At 35.0% G+C, this 10,371-nt stretch overlaps 1 long non-coding RNA gene across 1 annotated transcript; it reads right to left on the minus strand.

Moving 5' to 3' along the window:
* Positions 1-304: 304 nt before the first annotated feature.
* On the minus strand, positions 305-8,296 carry LOC141561380 (uncharacterized). The gene is made up of 3 exons (XR_012488039.1): positions 8,133-8,296; positions 7,187-7,239; positions 305-1,090 (listed from the first exon to the last, which is right to left on the minus strand). It is a non-coding gene; the product is annotated as an uncharacterized LOC141561380 (long non-coding RNA).
* Between the last annotated feature and the right edge of the window lie 2,075 nt (positions 8,297-10,371).

Consider the following 10,371-nt stretch of genomic DNA (forward strand, 5'->3'; position numbering starts at 1 on the left):
AGTGACAAACTGCAGGAAAAAATGTATGAATTTGATTACTTTTCAAGGCCCTTTCAATAGGTAATGCAAGATCATTATAAAATGAGTCCTTTTCTTATCTAATTTCATAATAATAGTTCAGTCTGTCTCTGCCTTTATCTGTCTCTTCATATGTGAATATATAAAATGATTTCACAGATGTGTATTTATATGTGTGCATATATATATATATACATATATATATACATATATATATAATATTTCTATTTTCATATTCATCTATTTACATCTATTTTCATTTTAAGGAATGCCTCATTTGAAAATTGCATCAAAAACATCGTATTTATTTGAATGTGGTGAGTTTTTTGAAATGACATTAACATTTACAGATTACATAGTTATTGGAACACTACTGAAACATAACTTTCAGGCAATCCAAGTATTCTATTTTCTTTCCTGTTGGGAGTTGTCATCTATTGGGTAGGGGACAAGGATGGGGGGAATTTCTACTATGGAAAAGTCAAACATTAATTTCACATTAGGAAAATGACTGATGGTTCATTTTTTTCTCTAAATACTAATTTAAGTCACTTTCAAACGTTTGACTATTTCAGACAATGGTGAAATCCATTTGAAAAAAAAAAGATTCCGGAAAAGTTTTTGTTGGTGAGTTTCTATTGGAATCTCTTAGATTAGAATTAACTTTGTGTTGAGGTCCAATATTCATATTAAATGGGATCATTTAAAACAGCTTATGCTGATACTTATTCAAAATGGTCAAATAAAACAGTGATTGCATAACACAAAGAAAAACATGCTCTTGAAGAAGAGTGGTGAGCAGTGAGGTTCCATCTCTACCAAGGCCCTGGGGATGTTGATCAGTGTACCATTAAATCCATTTCACTCCTTTGGTCTCTCCATTCATCAAGCTAGCTCAGGAAAACTGTGTGAAAAGCACAGGAGAAAGCAGGAGGTGTAACAAAGGAGAGGGGGTGGGGCAATCATTTTTTTCAAGCATGTCTGGGGAATTTCCTATCCTCTCACAGCCAGGAAGGTCTCAATTGGAAATGACTTCTGAGAAAAGGTGCCAGGTTCTGATGAAGCAGCCATCCTAGAAAGGGAAAGGACTTGGCTGAGTCAGAAAAGGGCCAAAATGAGTGACCTTGAAACAACCCATCCAGAAGAAAAAGAATGAATGAATAATATCATATGATCTTTTCTCAAAATAATTGTATTGTGTTCTGCTAGGTGCTTTTCAGTGTAGAGAAAAGATAATTATGAGAAATGTTTTTTTAAGAAATAATGTTGTGTATTTGTCATTGAAATAAGCAGAGAGATGCCATCTCTACACACAACATGCTGACAGACATAAAAATCATCATGGGATATCTCATTACAAAGGGCTTTGAATAAAATTTCAACCTAGTGAGAAATATCGCAGCTTTAAAACAGTTATGAAGGGATCCACATTCAATGGAAATATATGTATCTAATTATATTTTGGCTATATCTTTGTTTAAGAAATTAAATGTTTAAAAATCAATCCTTGACAGGGATTCTCTATTGTCAGAGCATGGAGTACAATAACCTGTTCAGAATTATCTTCACCATCATGATCTCTTCCAAATTTTTATGTCACTCAAGGTGATGTTGCTTTCATCGACTCCAAGCATAGTCAGTACTAAAGATGTAATATCTGCCTAACTAAATTATCCTACTATTTCCCATTCCCCACTGTATGCTTACAATCAATGAACAATTTGAGTCTATTTCTGAACTCTCTAGGACCCTAGTTTTAGAGAAGAAACCAATCATCTCACAACTTGGTCAACTTCTTTGCATTTCCAAATCTCTCCACTTAACTAAATCCATACACACAAATTCCAATTTTACTTTCACATTTGTAAAATAGTCCTCCAAGAGAGGAGATATATATATATATATATATATATATATATATATATATATATATATATATATACTGTGGATGATATATTTGTAGCCACATGAACAAGTGCTCCAAATCACTATTGATCAGAGAAATGCTAATCAAGACAAATCTAAGATATCACTACACACCTGCCAGATTGGCTAAGATGACAGGAAAAGATAACGAATGTTGGAGGGGATGTGGGAAAACTGGGAGACTGATACATTGCTGGTGGAACCGTAAAGAGATCCAACTATTCTGGAGAGCTGTTTGGAACTATGCTCAAAAAATTACCAAACTGTGCATATCCTGTGATCCAGCATTGTTTCTATTAGGATTATATCCCATAGATCTTAGAAGAGATAAAGGAACTCACACGTGCAAAAATGTGTGTGGAAGCCCCTTTCATAGTGGCAAGAAACTGGAAACTATATGCTCATCAATTGGAAAAATGGCTGAATTATGCTATATGAATGTTATGGAATCTTATTTTTTGTGAGAAATGACCAGCAGGGTGATTTCAGAGGGGCTGGGAAAGGCTGACATGAACTGATTCAAAGTGAAATGAGCAGAACCAGGAGATCATTATACACAACAGCAAAACTCTACAATGATCAATTCTGATGGACGTGGCTGTCTTCAAAATTGATGATTCAAACCAGTTCCACTTGTGCAGTAATGAAAAGAACCATTTACACCTAGAGAGTGAAATGGGAACAGTGTGTGGAAAACAACATAGCATTCTCACTCTCTGTTATTTGCTTGCATTTGTTTCTTTTTTTTCAGTTTTTCTTTTTCTTCCTTCTTGATCTGATTTTTTCTTGTGCAACTGGATCGCTGTGTATGCATATTGGACCTGGAATGCATTTTGGCATAGTTGGCATGTGTTTTGGCATATTTGGTATGTTTTTACTGATGAAGGGGGAATTTTGCAGCTCTAGGTTATGCAGTGGTTAATGTTGGAAAAATTACCCATGAATATATGCTTTGTGAATAAAAAGCTTTAATAAAAAAACTGAAAAAAAATCTGTGAAAACTAGTTATACGTTCTGATGAAGCAGTCTTCTGAACAAAGACTTGGCAAGTCAAGCAAAGTGCCAAAATGAGTGAGCTGAAACAGCACATGAGGAAGAAAAAAAAAGCTAAACTATCATATATTCTCACTATCCCCAAACTAGCAGTATTGTTTTCCACTAGAGGCTTAGCATAGTAGAGTAAGCATAATTATGGGAAAAACACTTATAACAAATAACTTTAATATTCATTTGTCATTATAAAAGGATTTAACATATAAATGGATTTTCTATTCCAGGAAAGAGATGGAAAACCAAGGAGAGGACGACAAATAGAGTAAAGCTAATCGTGAAATTATTTTACATAATGAATTCAATAATTTTTTTGGTTATGTATGCGTTTCATAACAAATTTTCTATGGAGCAATAGTGAGGATGCAACCATATTTTTACATTATGATATACTTGCCGACATAAGGCTGTTATTCAAAAAGTTTTCAAAATGATACAATTAAAGAACACCCCCTTGTACTTGTAATAGTATCTTATGCATGTTGGCTATTTACAACTGGTGCCACAGAAAGTTTAAGATATCCACCATTCTGTATATAGGGAATTGCCTAATATTGACTTTCCCCCTAAGCTCAAAACAATTAAGGGAATAATTGTTAATAGGATGATTTCTAAAATGACACAGCAAGACATCAAGTGTATAGAACTGTCATTGTCAAACAATTATACAATAAATCCTACATCAGAGACTAAAAACATTTCTGATTCTAAAGGAGGACTGTTGACTCTCACTTGAAATCTCTCACAGATGTCATTGGAAGTGAAAGAATGGAAAACCTCATGGTCCAGAAAGAGATGGGATACTACAAATGAGGGTGAGCAAATTTAGCCCAAAGATGCTTAAATACACAGACTTACTTTAACAAAGAGTTAAAAACTGAATAATAACCTGTGAAAATAAGCAAACAACAGAAAAAGATTCTGATGATAAAAAGTTACTATGGTGACAAGGAAGATCAAAATAAACACTCAGAAGAAGGTAAAGTCAAGGCTACTATTTCTAAAGCTTTCAATAAAAGTAAGAATTGGGTTCAACCCATGAAGAGCTCAAACGGGATTTTGAAAATCGAGGAAGAGAGATAAGAGAAAAAAGTCAGAAGATAAATGAAAGTGACGCAAAAAGAAATACAAAAAGCTACTGAGAAGAATACCTTAAAAAAAAAAATTGGCCAAATGGTAAAGGGAGCTACAAAAGCTTAATGGGGAAAATAATTCCTTAAAAATCAGAATTGAGTAAATAGAAGCTAATGACCTTAAGAGAAAGCAAGATAAAATAAAAAAATACCAAGTTCTCTATGAAATTTCTCTATGAAAAATGGGGGAAAATGTGAAATATCTCATTAAAAACAAACTGGAAAATAGATCTATGAGAAACAATTTAAAAATTATTACTCCATCTGAAACTCATGATCAGAAAAAAAAAAACCTAGATGTTTTAATTTCAAGAAATTATCAAGGAAAATTTACCTGATATTCTAGAATCAAAGGACAAAGTTGATATTAAGGATCCCACTGATCCCCTGCCTCTGAAAGAGATGCCAAGATCAAAAATATTTCCAGGAATATTATAGCCAAATTCTTTAACTTTCATGTCAAGGAGAAAATAATGGGAGCATCCAGCAAAAAGCAATTCAAATAATATGGAGCCACAGTCATGATAACAGAAGATTTAGCAATTTTTACACTAAAGAACCAGAGAGCTTGGAATATGATATTTTGTAGTGCAATGGAGCTAGGGTTATAACCAAGAATTTGAATGCAATCCTTCAAGGAAAAAAGGATATGAAAATTCAGTGAAATAGAAAACTTTCAAGCCTTCATGATGAAAAAATGAGAGATGAAAAAAAATTTTTAATTTCAAATCCAGGACTCAGGAGAAACATAAAAAAAAAGTAATTTTAAAAGAGAAATCAGAAGGGATTTACATTTCTATCTGGAAGGATAATACTTGTAACTCATAAGAACTTTCTTATTGTTATGTAAGTTAGTAGGAGTAAAATATGGACAACAGAGCACAGGTAATAAAAAAGAGGTGAGAAAGTAATGCCCTTGGAGAAAGGAAAAAGGAGATTTAGAATACCATTAATTTATCCACCATAGAAGTATCAAGAAAAAGCTTTTAACAATGGAGGGGAAGAGCAAGAGAAAGGATTAAGTGAATCTAACTCTCATCTAACCCAAAATCTAATCTAACTCAAAGAGGAAATAACATACATACTCAGTATGGGTATAGAAATCTTATCTTACCCTGCAGCAAAATAATAGGAAGGAAATATGAGAAAGATGGAAGGTGATAGAAGAGAGAGCATATTGGGGAAGGGGATGGTCCAAAGTAAAACACTTTGAAGGAGGAAGAGGGTAAAAGGAAAGAGAAAATAGTATAAACTGGGGTAATTTTGAAGCAAATTTCTCTGATAAAGGTCTCTTTTCTCAAATGTCTATGGAACTAAGTCAAATTTATAAGAAATAAGAACCATTACCCCACTAATAAATGATCAAAAGATATAAATTACACCCCAGGTCTATAAGGTCATGGATATACTTTACCTTACAATACTATGACTAGGCATGAATACTGAAAGAGATTTTTAAAAGAAAATATTGTATATGCAAAAATATATATCTTTTCTAAGGATAACCAATTGGAAACTGCAAGAAGGTTCATCAGTTAGGGAATGGCTGAATAAATTTTATGTGATTATGATGGAATATTATGATTTTACAAGAAATGATGAACAGGATATTAAAAAAAAACTTGGAAAGTCCCATATGAACTCAAGGAAAGTGAAATGTAATGTGTACAAAATAATAGTAATGTTGTAAAGACGATCAGTTGTAAATGACTTTGCTATTCTCAGCAATACAATGATACAAGACTACTTTGAGGGACTTATGATGAGAAAATGCTACCCATATCCATAGAAAGAACTGATTCTGTTTGAATACAGACAGAAGCATACTTTTTTCTTTATTTTAAGTGATTTCTTTGAGGGTTAGGAGATCTATGTTTTCTTTCACAACATAAATTTGATGGAAATGGTTTATATAACTTCATATGTGACTTCTAAAAGGGGGTGTTGGGGAAGTAAGGTGAAAATCAGGAACTCAAAACTTAAAATTTATATTTATCATTTTAAATGTAAATGGAGAAATAAAAATAGTTCTACAAAGCAATGTTACAACAAATTCAAATGAGCATAAAAATGGAGGCACTGCAGAAGAAAACATGTAGGAAGAAAATGAATGCTGAGGTTCTGTTTCAACATCTTAACTGATTAGAAATTCATTTTATCCTAAGGCCAAAGTGTAAACTGCCTAGCACCATTTAAACAGCTTCTCGTTTTTTATATACTATAAGTAAAATCATAATCACAAAACCACAAAAACTTCAAGGGAAATTATTTATGGCATTATCTTCGCGAAAACATTTTAAATGAGGCAAAAATGTACTAAGTATTTAAAACGGAATGGTCATTTCTACAAGGACAGTAATTGCAAGTAAGTTATCACATTCCAATGGAAATTTTGTAGCTGAATTTCAATGCTACTTGCTAAAGTGTATATGGAGAGTTTGGGAAAATTTGGTAACTAATTGCCTTCTTAAGTGTGAGGACGGGAGTAGATTACTATCACTTTTAAAATAGTCTACAGTGAGTTAGCCAGAAATAGTGAATTTTGTAATATGAAATGCTGGAGTAAATAGCCTGTGAGAAAAATACAACACTAAATAACTGATACTATAAATTGGGTTATATGTGATGCCAAAATAAATTAGGTACTATTGCATTTATTCTGTTCTCCTTTTAAGTAAAATGTATTATTATTGTTTTATGATTATGATGATGATTATATCATATCAGAAAACTTGTTATATCTATGGTTTTGAGCTAAGCTACCCTAGCTATGTAATTTGTGATCTGTCTAAATATAATTCAAACATTAATATAAGTGATGTGGTTAATTATAACAGGAACTATTATAATCAGAATTCTTCACACTGTTCCTTGTTTTAGAGTTCTGGCACAGAGAATGCCATCCTCATCAGAATGTTTGGTTTAGCTGTCAAATAAAGCATCCCAAAATGTAATCAAACTTATGTATTGATTGAGCAGGTTGCTGGTATGGTGGAAAAACCATGAGGCCTTAGATCAAGAAGATCTGAATTTGAATCAAGGCATATATACATACTTACAAATTGTCTGATCCAGGCCAAGTCATATAATGCTTGTCTCAGAGGTTCCTTATCTGTGAAATGAGGACACATTAGAAAAAGACATGACAAAACACTCTATATCTTTACCAAGAAAATGCCACAGAGTCAACTCTGAGATTTTTCTTTCAAATCTCCAGAAAATTTCATGGGAAAAACTTCAGCTAGCCATGTAACATCCTTAACTGGAGGATCAGCCCAGGACTCCCCAAAATTACAAGGAATAAGGATTATCTGGGATGGGGACAAGCTAGAAGCCTTTTCAATAATATCAGGGTAAGGATGTTATTATCACCACTATTACTCAATATTGCACTAGCAATGTTTTCTCTAGCAATAAGGGAAGACAAAGAAAGTGAAGGAATTAGGACTGGCAATGAGAAAATGCAACTGTCAGTCTTGCCAGAGAAGATGATGGTAGGCTTGGAGAATCCTAGAGAATCAAGGCAGAACTACTTAACTTTACTTTACATAAGTTAACTTAGTAGTTAACTTAACGTTAACAAAGTTGCAGGATATAAAATACATGCCCATAAATCACTAGAATTTGTTTAAATCGGCAAGAGAGCCAGCAGCACGAGAGAGAAATCCCATTTAAAATAACTCACAATATAAAGCGTTTGGGAGTCTCTCTGCCAAGACAAACCCAGACGATCCCAAAACACTTGCTTGTCTCATGAATAAAGTCAGATCTAAACAATTCAAAAGATCTCATCTTCTCAAGGGCAGGCCCAGCCAATATCATGAAATAACCATTTCACCTAAATTAACTTGTTTGGTGCTCCTTCCTGTCAAATTACCCAAGACAAAGAGGAGAGTAAAATATTTGACAGAGCTAGTCAAAATAACCAAATCCACGTAAAAGAACAAAGAGGAAGGATATCAAGGAAATCAACGAAAAGGGCAAAGGAAGGAGATCTGGTCTTACCCCCTCTCCAATATAAAAGTGGTTAGTTATGTGGTAGCAGCCACTGCGGCCCCAGTGTGCGAGTGACCATGGCGCTGGCGCCCCAACGGCTGTAGCTGCGCTGGGGCCGGTACTGGACTGGCGGCAACGCCAGCAGCCCCAGGAAGGGAGACTTCAACCGGAACAGATGCCCGGGAAGCGAGCTCGCCGCGTGCAGCCGCTCCTGAGCTGCAGATTCTCACCTTCCCTCCCTCCCAAACCCTCACTGAGAATGCCAGCCGTGTTTGGGATTCTGACTACCCCTTCCCTCAATCGGCCCGCCCTCCCATCACCATGTTTCCTTATCCCCTTCCCTCCCACCCTGCTGTCCTGTAAGATACATTTCTTTACTCAATTGTACATGTTTGATATTTCCCAATTGAGCCAAGCATGTTAACCCGCCTTCTACTCCTTATCTCCCTCCTCTTCCTTTCCATTGTAAAAGCTTTTTCTTCCCTCTTTTATGTGTCACAATCCCATTCTACCTTTATAGGTTATAGGTTAACAGCTTCCTCCCTATATATTCCTCTCAGCCCTTCATCTTTTTTTCTTAGATATTCCCATTCAACTCCCACCTGTGCCTTCTATGTATACTCCTTCTAAGTGCACTAAAAATGAGAAAATTCTGGTAAGTTACCAGTCTCATCTTCCCTTGGAAGAATGTTCACAATTTTACCTTATTAAGTCCTTCATGATCTTCCTTTTTATGTTTGTCGAGAGTCTAATATTCCAAAGTCAAATTTTCCATTCAGTTCTGGTCTTTTCATGAAGCATGTTGAAAGCCCTTTAGAAAATGTAGTTCATCTTATACCTTCGGAATCCAATTCTTATCTTCCAACAAGAAATTTGGTTTTACACACATATACTGTATCTGGGATATACTGTAACACATTTAACATGTATGGGATTGCCTGTCATCTAGGGGAGAGGGGAGAGGAAGGGAGGGGAAAATTTGGAAAAGTGAATGCAAGGGATAATGTTGTAAAAAAACAAACAAACAAAAATGTCCATGCATATGTACCGTCAAAAAAATTATAAAACTAAATTTTAAAAATGTAGTTTAAAGAAAAACTGCTTTGGCATCAAATAATGCAAATGAAGATAGGAAGAATCATAATAAACGGGATTGAATTTTATGCCCAGCCTAAGTCAGGGGCCATCAGAATTGCAACGTCTTTTAATTGCTTTTCACAGAATGCCCTACATCTTTAACTTTGGTTCATCTGCTTCCAGCAAAATACAAAACATTCAACAGGTTTTGCACAAGAAAATGTGTCGGCTTCTTAGGGAGCTTTCAACTTCTAGACATCATTCTTGCTGCCAAACATTTGTTGAGTCACCTGGGGCAATCACTATGTCTGCATACCTGAAGACACAAGGGCATAGGCTTTGGAAGATGGGACAAAACCACACAGCTGTTGCTCTTTGGTGAATCACAGACAACCCACAACATTTCCTCCTCTGAACGTGTGCCAAGTTCTCTGGAAAAAAAATAAATGAAGGATATTTCCCATGTGCTGTATTTTTGTTTCAGCCTCAAGGAAAAATTCTCGGAATCATCTCTTTATTCGAGTAGTTTGCCTACTGAAATATTAAAATGTGACTTTTGTCATAGAAATTCTCTTAACTTAGGCAAAAAATATATAAGCAAACTTAAGTAAAAACAACACCTCAGTCCTAACAAACCTTGGCCGATTTAGAAAAGGAATGCAGGTTGCCCTTTTCCCAGGTGGATTTCTGTCAAAACTAATTTCCCAACATCCAGAACATCAAAGGCAGCCTTTACCTCTTCAACTCACTTCAACAGGAATTGTGCCTTATTTCGTTTGGGTCAACTTGGATTGTTTTAAGGAGAACTATCTTTGTGACATCAGAAGTCCCTGTAAGCAGGGTTGAGTCTGAAATTGAGGATGTTGTTGAGGGGAAACTTTGATGTTGTTTGATTGCTTAGGACATAAGAGGGGCATTCAGTGTTAACAGCTAATATTTGTTACTATACATGAATTTAAGCAGCATTGTGATGGCCAAATGCATACCCTCCATAATCTTTAAAAAATAATTCAAAAAACAAAAAGAAACATTCCTATTCCCTAAGCAGCTTGGAAGCCCAGCCCTTATGTCTCCTGATGGTGTTAGTTTGCAGGAGGTTGTGTGGCTGGGAGTCTACAGATATGTCTGTCTTAGTGTGTGTGCATATGTGTGCATATGTGCATGAGAGCAA

Source organism: Sminthopsis crassicaudata, chromosome 3 (genome assembly GCF_048593235.1).
Source record: "Sminthopsis crassicaudata isolate SCR6 chromosome 3, ASM4859323v1, whole genome shotgun sequence".
NCBI lineage: Eukaryota > Metazoa > Chordata > Mammalia > Dasyuromorphia > Dasyuridae > Sminthopsis > Sminthopsis crassicaudata.